The sequence below is a fragment of the Aulonocara stuartgranti genome (assembly GCF_965226115.1).
Source record: "Aulonocara stuartgranti genome assembly, chromosome: 4".
In the NCBI taxonomy this organism is placed as follows: Eukaryota; Metazoa; Chordata; class Actinopteri; order Cichliformes; family Cichlidae; genus Aulonocara; species Aulonocara stuartgranti.
Genome location: NC_138942.1, coordinates 32486100 through 32499757, shown reverse-complemented (window position 1 = coordinate 32499757; position 13658 = coordinate 32486100). Strand labels below are relative to the sequence as shown.

Here is a 13658-nt window from a genome sequence, read left to right as displayed (position 1 = left end):
TCGTGTTTTTATATGGTTTTTGATATACATGCACAACATGTGTTGTAAACCATAAAGTCTTTCTTACCAATGTGTATCTGGTATAATTGATGAAGACAAATGCTACACTGAAGGGAATGTTTCTCGCCATAAAGTCTTTCTTACCAATGTGTATCTGGTATAATTGATGAAGACAAATGCTACACTGAAGGGAATGTGTCTCGCCATAAAGTCTTTCTTACCAATGTGTATCTGGTATAATATATGAAGACAAATGCTACACTGAAGGGAATGTGTCTCGCCATAAAGTCTTTCTTACCAATTTGTATCTGGTATAATTGATGAAGACAAATGCTACACTGAAGGGAATGTGTCTCGCTTGGTGCCTAAAGCGTTATGTGCAAAAACGCGCATGCTACTGGTATTGTGTCTCTTATTGTAATCGCTGTTGTTTATATACACATGTATATAGTACATTCTGGTTTGCTGTGTAATCAAAGCGTAATCTACAAACGGGTGAGTTTGCCCATGGCAAGACAAATAAAATGACGATAATATCAATAAACAGTTACTCTGAACTTCAACAAAACATCACGTCTCCTGTCGTCTGTACAACAAGCAACTGCTGTAGCCCCGACAGCTCCGTGCTGCAGGTCGTCGGCGGGCTCTGTGCTACAGGTCGGCGGGCTCCGTGCTGCAGGTCGGCGGGCTCCGTGCTGTAGCCCGGACAGCTCAAAGCAGGCTTTATGTTGCATCTGAATTCAGTGTAGCTTCACAGCAGTCAGAACTCCTTCTCGTGTTCTGACATGGAACTATCATGGCATTTCCGCATATCTTATTACCTGAACAAAGAACCGTCCGCTTTTCAGTGGTTGGTGAAAACGCTCAGCGAAGACACTGAGTTCGTGTACGAAACCCGACAACATCAAGAGATCAAACGCGTCTTGGAGAAATACAACAAGACCGACGGGCACCCGGAGTGTCTGATCGTACTCCTTTGTCGGCATTTATGCTGCGATGTGACGAGAGAAACAATCGAAGCTTCGTTCCGAGCTATGAATCCCGACGCGCTGACAAACGACAAGCATTACAATGCGACATGTCCAACCCAACTGGTTCTGGAGGACGTCGACCACGTTCACGCCCAGCGCATGCTTTGCCAGTTGATGTGTGAACTCAGCGGCAGTGAAATCCGTAGGGTTAAAATGCTTCTTGCTTGGAACATTTTGGATAGTCGCGATTGTCTGCGCATTCCATATGGTTGGATGGAAGAAAAGAGCATCTACGAACTGGCCCCCAAGATTTTTAACTACTGTAAAAAATATTACAAGTGTGTCATGTTTGCAATCCTGAACCTTTTGGACCGTAGGGATCTGCTGGTCTACCTGGGGATCTCTTCTGAAACGGTGTTGGCCTTGTGAAAAGGCACCACTGATTGTATGTTGTACCGCTCCTATGTATCTGTGCATACATCTCATTACTAATGATGCTTTTTAATAAAAACAAGCTCTTATACACATTGACGCTCCTTGTGCAAGACTGTGATTTTTGTCTAATACCACCACACATTACACGACCAACCATGAGCGGTCACAACGATTATAGCCCATATTGGTGGTGGACGGAGAACGAGGACTGGCTTAAGGTCACAGTTATAGCGGCTCCGGTCTTCATTGTCTTGGGGTTGGCACTGATCAGCTACAAACTGTACGAAAGACGAACCCCTTCGTACATTTACAAACCGGGGGATGGCACCGCAGTATACAACGCCGTGTACAAACCCACCACCTGTGCAATGGACGACGAGTGCTGTGACGGTGGGCACTCGGTCGTCGTTGGGCCACAGAGTCCATCGGTTATGACCGTGGTAACCGAGCAAGAGGAATCACTGCTGAAACATCATCATCATCGCAAGACGGTCCAAGACTGACACTGCTGGACAGTGTGTCTGTCGCCACACTTTTTGGTTAGAAGCAGCATTTGTGACACAGGAGGTCCGAGGAGCCCCGGGTCGCGGAACAAGCCTTCTTTGTACTTTTGTGCGTTTTTTTTTTATTATGAGTATGTGCAAAAGAAGAAGACAACAATGTAATGTGAAAATGTTTTTGTCTTTATTTCATGTCTAACACAAAAATTATATACGAGTGCTATGAAACCTGACGATTCGCCTGTGTCTATTTCTTTCGACGCAAAGCGTACACATGCAGTACGCACCATACACAAGAAGTAGGACGGACACCATCATTACAAGTATCATAGACCATGTACACCACATATCCCGGCGATGAGTACACGTCGTACTGTTGTTCAGCATGGTGTATGCGGCTGGATTGCTAGATGAGCTTGTGTCTGTAAAGCCAAAGGAGAGTGTTCCCAGCCGACGCTTGTTTAGCCGCTCCTTTAGAGTCTCCCGTGCCTGTGGTGAGGAAACACAAAAGTTTCACAGAGAATTACTACACTTGTTACCGCCATTTATGTTATGGATATGACATGCAATCCCACGCCTGCCCACCGTGTTGCCCACCGTGTAGTCGTGTACGAACGCGATCAGACGTGGCATCTACTGCACAGTCGGCATCACTTGCGTGGACGTCCAAGGGTATAGTAAGTTGACATTGACATGCGTAGCGACGAGGACCCTCAGTGAAGACAAAGTTATATTTGGGCAATGGCCAATTGGTCTGCTGGCAGATTTCCTGTTGAAAGAGGCAATACGATGTGTTATATGTACAGCATATTTGCAATTGTAACGTTATGTGTGTAAATACACACAAGCAGCCTGACACACCTGCAGTTGTCCAATGTGATTATCAGACTGTTGAGGGTAGTGTTCCTTTGACCGAGGTGTCTCTGTGCAGTCGTCGGGGTCGGGTTGACTTTCTTCACACTCGGATGCTTCTAGGTCAGTCCGTTTTCGTTTATTATCGAGTACCGTGTACTCATGGAAGGGGTTGCTACACTTGCGTGCGTTGTCGTCGATTTGCTCTTGAAAAGGTTCGGTAGCCTTGGACGCCGTTTGCCGGTCGATCCTGTCCTGTAGTAACGCATAGAGCGCTTTAGCTGCTGTGCGTTTGGCCTCTTTCTTTCTCGAACCACGGCCCGTGGCCTTGAGATCTGCAGCGTTCTCCACGTGTACGTTGACAACGTGGACCAGTCTGTGTTTCACACCGGTCACGCTTTCCCTATACACAAGTTTAAGACGCATGCGAGCTGCGCGCATTTGTAATGTGGAAATCCAGTCGACGTCCATGATTCACAAAGGCCGTAGTTAATTAAATGTGTAGCACTGAGAAATTGCAAACGCTACAAGGAGCACGAGGCCTAGTTGAGCGGGTTGCGGTCTGGGAGTGACACACTAACTTGGTGACTTTTACTCTGCGCCCAGCAACAAAGCTGCTGTGAGCAAAACAAGAAGTGCTGTAGGTCGGGAACGTTGGAACTACAGGTCGGGAACGTTGGAACTGCAGGTCGGGGACGTTGGAACTACAGGTCGGGGACGTTGGAACTACAGGTCGGGAACGTTGGAACTACAGGTCGGGAACGTTGGAACTGCAGGTCGGGGACGTTGGAACTGCAGGTCGGGGACGTTGGAACTACAGGTCGGGAACGTTGGAACTGCAGGTCGGGGACGTTGGAGCTGCAGGTCGGGGACGTTGGAACTACAGGTCGGGGACGTTGGAACTGCAGGTCGGGAACGTTGGAGCTGCAGGTCGGGGACGTTGGAGCTGCAGGTCGGGAACGTTGGTGCTGTGGGTCGGACAGGCATTTCACGTCACCGTGTGGAGTGTTTTGTCGTGACTCAGAGACATTTCACAAGAGTTGAAGATAAGGAGAGAGCTTATCCCACACAGCAATTGGAAACATCTCGGTTGGAGCGAGAACATAAAGCAGGGGCATTGCTTTCCCTTGTACATCAGAGCACTCACACACGGGACGAATATGCAGTTCGTGGTGACCGACAAGCCTGCCTGGTACTCAGATGAACAAAAGGACAGTCGGGCGTTCACATGCACCGACACCGTTGGTTTATTCGACCAGGTAGCCGAAGCCATGACAGTGAAAGAGTCTATGTTATCCGAGAAAAGCAAAGCGTTTCAACACAAGACGACACGGAAAATCGTCAGAGACATGGTGATCGAAGACATCGGCCGTTTCAAACAAAACCCTTCCAAGTCGCTTTTGACTGCTTTGATGGATATTATGGACTTGCGAGCCGATGGCTTAGAATGTATGTCAACCGAAGACAGGGCCGGTATGAAACAGCTAATGTTGGCTTTGAAAAACTACACCCTCTTTTACATACCCTCTACAGCGTTGAAGTCTGTCGCAGAGGACCGCGTTGTCATACCGGTCGTGACAATGTGGTCCCAAACGGACAAGGAGTTAGAGCTACGGTTCTGTGACAAGCCCAGATCGATGTTGGGCACGTACACGGTGAATTTGATGAGCGGGAGCGCTGCTTATTTCATGCAGCAGGTCCTAATCGTGCCGGGTGTCCAAAGCTTAAACCTGTTAAAGGACATAACGGGCGATAGATATGAGTTCTGGGACATGTCTCTAGAAGTCCCCACTCATCCGGATGCTCTCACTCCATCGTTCAAGCACATACAACCGATGCAGTTGTTACGCAGCGGAGAGGACAATGACAGAACGTCTGCTACGCAGACGTGTGGGGAAACCGGAGACACCATTGCTGATGTGGAACCCATGTGTTGTGTACTGGACACTGAGTCAGCTGACCTGCAAGTCAGTAAACGACCGGGAAGCGTGGACTGTTTCTCGGACGTGGACGTGATATGCGATCTGTCGAGATTCACGTGTCACGCCGGCGTGGCCAAAACTGTGTACTTCAGACGCACGGCACGCGTGGTGGGCCGTAAGCGAGGTAACATGACACCGGTGGTTTCGTTGCGCGACCAGCAGAAGGACAAGCGAACGTTATACATATCTACCACCGCACGCTTTTGCAGGGCCTTGAAACACTCCTGCGTAAAAGGTAGCGGAGAGCTGCTGCAGTGTTGCTACACACTGCTAAACGAGCTCAGCGGCAGAGAGACTTTCCTGGCCGGACCCGAGTTGCATCAGGACATAACCAATCCTGCGCTTACCGCGTTCCTAAAACGGGTGAGCCCTCCCGCCAGCAACTGGTGTAACTACACCCCAAAACACGTGGCCTGCGCGATCGAAGAGCCGATAATGTGCGAGATAGTGGATCTGGGCATCAAGCTAATGGACGACAGGGTGCCCAATGCGTTTGCTGTTGCAGAGCTGTTACTGTGTAATACGCAAAAAGCCAACCAGTACGTTCGAGCCTACGAGTGCTACAACGAAGACGGCGCGTATCGCGCGCAGATTCATAGGAACAACATTGCTTTACTGCAGCAACAGTTCAAGGAAGACTGGCGCGCCCTGGCCAGCATCGACAGGCGGATTAGAGCGTCGAACAGCGGTGTCATCAACAAAGCGCAAAGGCATGCAACGAGAGACCTGTTCAGGAACTTGGGCACCCACAACATAAACGACACCTTTAAGAAGTGGCAACAGCTGATAAAAGACACACCGGCTCCGAAAGACACTGCTAGAGGCAGAGATTATAGCAACATGAAAGTGCTCTTCCACAACCTGAGGGTGTACCACAACAAAATTAACAAGCTGAAGAAGAACACCAAGACCGCCGACGATATCGACGACGACGACAACGACGACAACAGCAACACGCCGCCGGACGACGGTAACTCCAACCGCAAAGCGTCGAACGTCTCAGTCGGATCTGCCTCGCCTAGGTCAGAGAAAGCGTCGAGACGCGACGTCGACGTCGCAACCGGACCGGTATCACCGTCCCAAAAACCCTGGTGCTTTTCTATGATCGTGCCTGACAACCCCCCTTTGGGCACGTGGGTCAGAAACATAGGGACTCTATTACAAAGCGCAGCTTGGTTGTACGCAGATAACACAAGACGAGAAGCTGTGTGCAGCGTTCTCGGCTTGGAGAAAACGCTGCTGCACGAGAAATACAGTTTGGTGTTGGAACAATGGGTGTCTAGCAATCCCATCGTGGTAGAACAGCTGAACGCCCACGGTTTACAAGATAAACTGAGTTTGGCTCTGATCGACCGCTTGGGCGCCATATCGACCAAAAACTGGATAAGCAAAATCAAACGAGCTTTCACGCGTGCACCCGCAACAAAGGCCACAATTTCATCCGAGGCAAGAAAAGGCAAACGAGCTTTTGCGCGTACGCTCGCAACAAAGACCACGCTGGTGGACCGTGATCAGTGCAACAAGAAAAGCAGAGCCAACAAAACGTCCCGCTCCAACGCTGACAGAGAAGAATTGCTTTGCCAGGAAGCAATGAGCTGCGAGGATGACGCCGATGAGGAATCTGGCCAGGACGAAGAAGAAGGGGAGTACGATTACACAGCGGCCCAAGGCGAAGAGTTGCTGGCCACGGAGGAGTATGACAAGGATGAATTGTCGGGCAGATACGATGATGACAAGCGTCTAGATCAATACGACTTGGAGGACGACTTCATTGACGACAGGAGCGAGGACGATTACAGCATCGTAGAGAGTGACTCTGACGCTTGCGGCCCTGTGAAACAGATAGCCTTCGGTCGAATTGACCGCCGCCGTCGCGCTGACGACTCTGACGCTGAGTCGGACCACGACATCCCCGAACACTCTGGTGTGCATAAAGGCGCGTTATTTTCCTCTGACTCCGAGGAGGAGGAGGAACCCGCCCCGGCGAGAATAGAAAAGCGACGACGCAAACACCACGGCGATGAAGATGACACTGATGGTGACGATCGACCGACGACAAGTGCAAAGTTCACTAGCAAGTCGCCCGCAAAGTCTCCTACAAAGTCACCACCTAGAAAGGTAAAGGAAACGCCGATTGATCGCTTAAGCCGTAAGACAACAACCAGCAGGAAGAAGCAGCACAAGGGCGATCGAGCGAAAGGTCCAGGCAAGCGTCGGAGAAAGTCACCTTCTTTTCATTCGGATTCGGACGCCAGTAATCCCGAGAGCAAGTGCAAGTCTCCAAAGATTAAACGCCCAAGACTGAGCTCAAGCACGGACGACGGGTCCAGTGCGTGTAAGTCTCCAGAGATTAAACGCCGAAGAACGAGCGCCCCTACAGAATACGAGTACATCGAAGACGAGTACATCGACCACGCTGCTGTGGATTCACATCGCCCTGCGGAAGACCCAGTGGCACCCGTAGAGTCCGACGGTGATCTAGAGGACAGCGTGGACTTTTGTGGACACATCGTTGCTATGTGAGCCGGGTCGAGGTGTGTAACTACAAACGCCGATTGCCCCTGTGACACCGTGGCCACTATGTCAGCCGTGCGCAGAAAAGAAAAACCGTGCCCTGGTCCTCAAAGTAGCGTCATGATCAAATATTTAGAGTCGCTGGCAAAAGCAATCGATGTCAGCCAAACACTGCAACCTTGCTCTGACCGACCACCCCTCGCAACACATTCTGATCATGGCGAGCCCGCCGCGAAACGTACCCGTGTGAGCAATAGCAAAGGTACACTGTTGAAATATTTTGACAAGAAATGACATTCGTTTGTAGGCCATGTTATGTATTCAACACACGTGGATCATTGTACCGCTGTGAAACTGTGTATGTTTGTTGCCATGTCACAATGCTCTTTGCTCTTTGTGTGTATTTGAAACAATGAAAAAATAATAAACGAACACGATCACTTTGCTCAGTGTGATATGTTATTTATTATACATATAACCACTATATGTTACACCTAAAGCACTATATGTTACACCTAAAGCCCCCACTCCTACTCCAAAATAACAAGGTGGCCGACCTACGGCACCGGCCGACTTAGTCAGCCGACCTGGATACATTATGCAGCCTACCCAGCCACATTATTCAGCCACATTATTCAGCCTACCCGGCTACATTATCCGGCCGACCAGGCTACATTACCCGGCCGACCAGGCTACATTACCCAGCCGACCAGGCTACATTACCCAGCTGACCTGGCTACATTACCCAGCCGACCTGGCTACATTACCCAGCCGACCTGGCTACAGCGACCGACTGGGATTTACACACAAGTTGCTCCATAATCCAGATATACCAGCGGCTAGTAGACGGCATCATCAGCCTTATACAGCCGTCGCACGAGTAGCCGATTGAGATAAGTAGCCAGCTGAGACACAGTAGCCGACCGGGAACGAGTAGTCATCACAAGCTTTCTAAGGCTAAGCTTGGATCGCGAACATGAGCCTAGAGAAACTCGAAGCGTACAGGCACGACATAGCCGAGTGCTACGAATCGTTATCCGACATAGTTGAGGACGCCTCGGAAGCGTTCCAAGGCTACCGCTTGGAGTGCAAGTTACTCTCCACCCCGAACCTAGTGAGGAAAACCCGTACGATCATCGATCACTGTTTGGAGAACGAAGAGCGGGCCGCTAAGTTTCTTCGTATAGTGCAGACTAACAACAAGGAGTTGTACGAGAGCATGGAAAAGCACGGGACAAAAGGTCCCCCAGGTACTATAACTCGCAAGATGACACGTTACACGCTGACTTTTAAACGTTAAATGCTAAGTCGCCCTGTCTGTTGCTTTCCACTAGAGCGAACCAAAGCCACTCACACCTTAACGGAGGACGCGCAGTCAGCGCTTGGAAGCGGACTCGACCGAGTATCGAAAGCCCTCGCCGACTACAGCTTCTTACCCAAAGTCACAGAGATCCTGGCAGCCGTGGACCACATGTTCGCAGAACGCGTGATACTGACAGAAGAATACGAAGACTTTCACGTCGTGTTCCGCAGGGGCAATTCACGGCTGCTGGATATTCAGTTTACGTGCTACAAGTGGCAGACAGTTTATCAACATGATAGAGAATACATAATTGATGCGTGTGAAAATGCAATGCTGGACATGATTCGCATGCTGCTCCATAATCCGGATATACCAGCGGTTACTAAACACAGCATTAGCCTTATACTGCTCTCACACAACATGCACATATACGGCCTGGATGACTGGGAGGCGAGCACGGTTTGCATGCGGATCGACTGACTGCTGAATAAGAGTACGGAAAACGTGACCGTGAAAGTGTGTGTGATGTTTGCTGTTATTAGCTGCCTTTGTAAAGCATTTCGAGTGTTGTACGTTGGAATTGATGATTGTGAAATAAACAGAAATTACACACACACAAGTCATAGGCTCGGTTTATTCCCAATTTTATTAGCACACAGATACATACCACCCCCCCCATGTACATAAACACACAACTTTCATACGTAGCACAACGCAGCCACCCCAAAACTTACGCCGTTTCGGCAAAAGTCATAACACTGTTCTCGTCTACACGGAAACCATAAGCTTCGCTTCCTTTTGGATGCGTCAAGCTCCACAGGTCGTACACATATTTCATGGTTCTGAACGTCAGCGACGATCGCGTCGGAGTCCAACTGGCTTGCGTTTTGTCAGGGATCTTAGCCATGAAAGCCAATGTCTTATAAAGAACGTGGTACTGTTCCAAAGATGCGGCGCGATCTTCGTTATCCCACGCAGCCTTTAGATCGTCACACCAGCTCGCGAACCGATCGTTCGCACCAACCTTTAGAAGCCCCTTGGGTCCGAGTCCTCGGAACGTGCGGGTGTAATCCGTACCGAACAGGATAAGAAGGACGAGGAGTTTATGTTTTAGCCGCCGGTACTTCGCGACGTCTTGCTTGACGCGAACGTACAGATGAGAGCCCATTTTGGTCAGTCGCAGGTACCTGCCGTGACTGAAGCGAGGCACCTTGCCTTCCATGTACAGCTTGCTAAGTTTGTTCATGCGTTCGAGTAGTCGCTTTGAGCTCGCGACACACGCGTCGTCCTCCGCAGTGAGCTCTCCCCCACATCGTTTGTTATTCACAGCAGAGCCCTCAGAGGCCACGGCGTCGTGACATGCGGGTAACAACTCAAAAGTGTCAACGAATGCCGATTTCGATTTCAACCCCCGCGGACCCACCACGGCAAGGCGTGCTAGTATCTTGCGCGCAACTTCGGCTTTATCCGTTGCATTTAACTTGAACACTCTGGTGAGAAATTCGCCGTACACGGAGCCTCGTATTCCACTCAGATAGAAATACCTAGCTAATCGTTGCGGCAACGTGGAGTCTTGGTCTTTGTCCGCCACGAGACTTTCCCACTCTCCGTGCAGGAGCTCGAGCTCTTCTTCCCCGAGGTGATCGTCGTCTTCCGCAATGTCGTACAGCGTACGGAATCTGGGCCTGCGGGCTTCGAAGTCCGCGTCAGTTGTCCGTAAACCGCCAACCGTGGGCGCCTCCGCGAGCAGGTCGCCAAACGCGGAGCTGTGCATCGGTCGATTGCTGTCGTAGCTCGTGTTGGCCAACCGCAGTGTGAGCCCTTCGCGCCCGCAAGCCGTGAGCACGGCTATCACGTCTGAGTCTGCCGTGCATACCAGAACAGTGCCCGGAAGAGCGTTGGCCAGTTCTACCATCAGAGTATCGGCCTCTGTGCTCGAGCTCTTCCGGCACGCGCCGTCCAGAAACACGAGGTGTCCCTCCAGAGGTCGATTCGCAAACGACGCCACGTACGCCCCGTGGACTCCGGGCGGTCTGGCTACGGTTCCGATGCCGTCGACTTCATTTTTCAGATGCAACACCACGTCTTCGTTGTTAGATTCACACAAGATGTCACGGGAAGAACCCCAGTCTCGTCCGGTGACCAGAAACACTGCCTTTTTTGCCACGTTGGTGTCGCGTAGCAGTTTCAAGGTGAGATAGTCTATAGCGTCCGCGTTTCGTCTACAGAAATCCAGGTGGGGCGCAAGCGGGTAGCGGTCTCTGGTTTCTCTAACCGCCGGCTTTTGCGCTCCCCGTCCGTCCTTTACCAGAATCAGACACTCTGACGTCCATCTGTCTCGATTGTAATGTTCCGCCAGTGTTCTTGCCATGTTTTCGATGGACGCTAGCCGATCTCCTTCCACGTAGTCGCTAGCCTTGACCTTAAATCTCATTATCAAATGGTCGATTAACATCCAGTCGTATCGTTCCGTGGGTCGCTCTATCACATCGAACGGCGATAGATGGGGATTCGCGAGCATAACGTGCAGCGCCTGGTTCTTCAGTCCCATTGTCAGACGTCGTCCTATCAACTCGTCGCGGCCTGACTGGCGTTATTATAGCAGCCGCACTCACGGGCACACACACGGGCACACACACACACACACACACACACTTCAGTGATCAGGCACGCGTTGTGTCGGCTGCTGCGGAGGCTGTTGGTCGGAGTGCACTTTGTCGCGTTTAAGTTTCTTCTTTTCTTCGTTGAAACATATGTTCCTGTGGCTTAGATCTCCCGGGTTGACTTGTGAGCAAAGGTCCTCCGTGTACATAGTATCGCTTCTGTTATATGACCTCATGTGCACACAAGTAGGAGCTAGACAGTTGAGAACCTGTGTGCAGAAACATGTCAGCCAAGGGAAATTACGCCTCATGCTTTTCGATACGGTGGGCTTGGTACAGCTCCGTATTCTAACCAAATTCGTCCCGGGTCTCACTATGACCAAGTGGGCGGCGGAGCGCTGAGCCGCGCTGGGGTAGGTGACGGAAAACATCACCCACGTCAGCCACAGCTGGGTGTTATAACGCCATAGCGTCGCTTTATCTAGAACGTCGCTATGCCTGGTCTTGAGCTCTAGCAACGCCACTGTGTTTGTGACCGTGTCGTACGCAACCATGTCGATTTCGGTGTAGAACCCCCAGTCTGGCTGTATGCCCTTACACCCGGCTACACAGCGGTTATGGTACGTGTACCGCTTTTTTGCACCCGAGCAGCGGTCGGGGGACGGTATGCCGGCCACTCGTAAGCCTCCGCAAATCGGACGCAGGTGCAAGGCCTCTAGTTGCGTGAGGATAAGTTGGGAAACTGGACCGACCTGGGGTTTGGTTTTTTTCCCGTTGAATACATCTTTGCAATCTGCGTCCACCGCCACTCCGATGTGCGTTGACATACGTGTTTTATCCCACACCCGTCTACACGCCGCTACGCTAGGGACTTTGCTATACGTAAATATCCGCAGCACACCAGCCTGAAACTCTGAAGCCTTGCTCTCGGAGACGTTCAGTTGTTTGATGTAGTCGACGACCCAGTCCAACTTACTTTCGGGGTTGCTGTGTCGGTCTTGCAGCGCTCGTGTGAACACGTCCATGTTTATCAGGTTATGGTTTCCTCGCCTTTTCTGCTGAGCCATAGAGTCCAGCGTTCTCGTTATGCCTTGCACTTTGTACCACCGATGGTCATTCGTCGACTTCGCGTGCAGGCAGCCTGACACGGTCTTGAATTCGATCGTCGCGTTTCCTAACATCGTCGCGCAGAGCAAAACTAACAGCGGCCAGTTCGGCAAAGCGTTGCGTATCGGCCGACATGGTGTACTAATAGTCAGTAGATACTAAAAAAAAAAACCCGCACGTTCGCCAGACACGTTACACGCAACGACGATGAACCGCAAGAGAATGCCCGCGTTAAAGTCGCTCGTGTCGAACGGCAAAGACATGTTCGCGGCAAAATTTGCGCCCGTGTCGGGCGCCGCAGCCTCGTCCATGGCGCGATTCACAGGCCGCCTCGGAAGCTCGATTGCTGTCATAACATCTCTCATCGTGGGTTTCCTGACGCTACCAAATAACATCATGTATTTCCTCGACCATAAGCATTCGTCCAAGCTGACGTACGACAACGACGACGACAGTAACCAAGAGCACAGATACGCTTACATTCACGCTGGGATTGCTCTGGTCGTCCTAGGGTGCCTTGCCATGGTGGTGAGCATAGTGCTAAGTTACTTCGCCGCAATCAGCAAACGGAAGGTCGACGCTTCGGCCGCCACTTCTACCAACCCTGTCACACGGAGCACCATGACTGTGTACGCGTGCTTGGCGATGATGAACGTGGAACTGTTTATGGCCGTGATCGCAGGGTGCATGGAGTTGCTATATCGTCCCCTCACCAGTAACGAGCATAGGTCGCATAACGTCGAATGTGCTATTGCGGTGTTCAACATCATCATATACGCGATGTACGTGGTCACCATGATACTTACGGCATCCGTACTGCGAGGGAAACACGAAAAAGAACACAGTGACTCTGACCCCTCGGATATGACGGACGTTGTGACCAACATGGCAGTGCCGCGGGAATATGTCACCAGAAATTCAAACCTGTACAATTCACCAACTGGTTATATGATGTAGTGCTATTCTGTTGTTGTTGTTGTTGTAGTGTGCAAAAAAAAAACAGCAATAAAGATTCACGCCTGTGTAGGATACCAAAGTCTCTTTTTATTGTTGTTGGTTTAATATCAATCACAGTGTTGTAGATCAAGTTCAAATTGTAAAATGTCCAAAGACACACCAAAGACAAAGATCACATCTGTTGTTACTACCGCAGACTGTACATAAAACCAAATAAAGTTTGTCTTGTACGTACTATAAACTGAGTCTGTGAACGTTTTGGTATTACACAGCACACGTACTCATACATAGCCGATGACACCTTTGTGGGTTTTTTGGGGTTTTTTTTGTTTTATTTGACAAATGGTGATTACAATGTCAACACATACATGTACAAACATCACAATGCAAGCAAACACACGCCCATTCTCTTGCTAAAACGTTGTAGAGTACAG

The 13658-nt window shown here is 50.4% G+C and overlaps 1 protein-coding gene across 1 annotated transcript in view; it reads right to left on the bottom strand.

Annotated features, from left to right (window-relative positions):
• The window catches only part of LOC309704681 (uncharacterized protein), a 235740-nt gene that overhangs the window by 73478 nt on the left and 148604 nt on the right, over positions 1–13658 (bottom strand). The window lies entirely within an intron of this gene.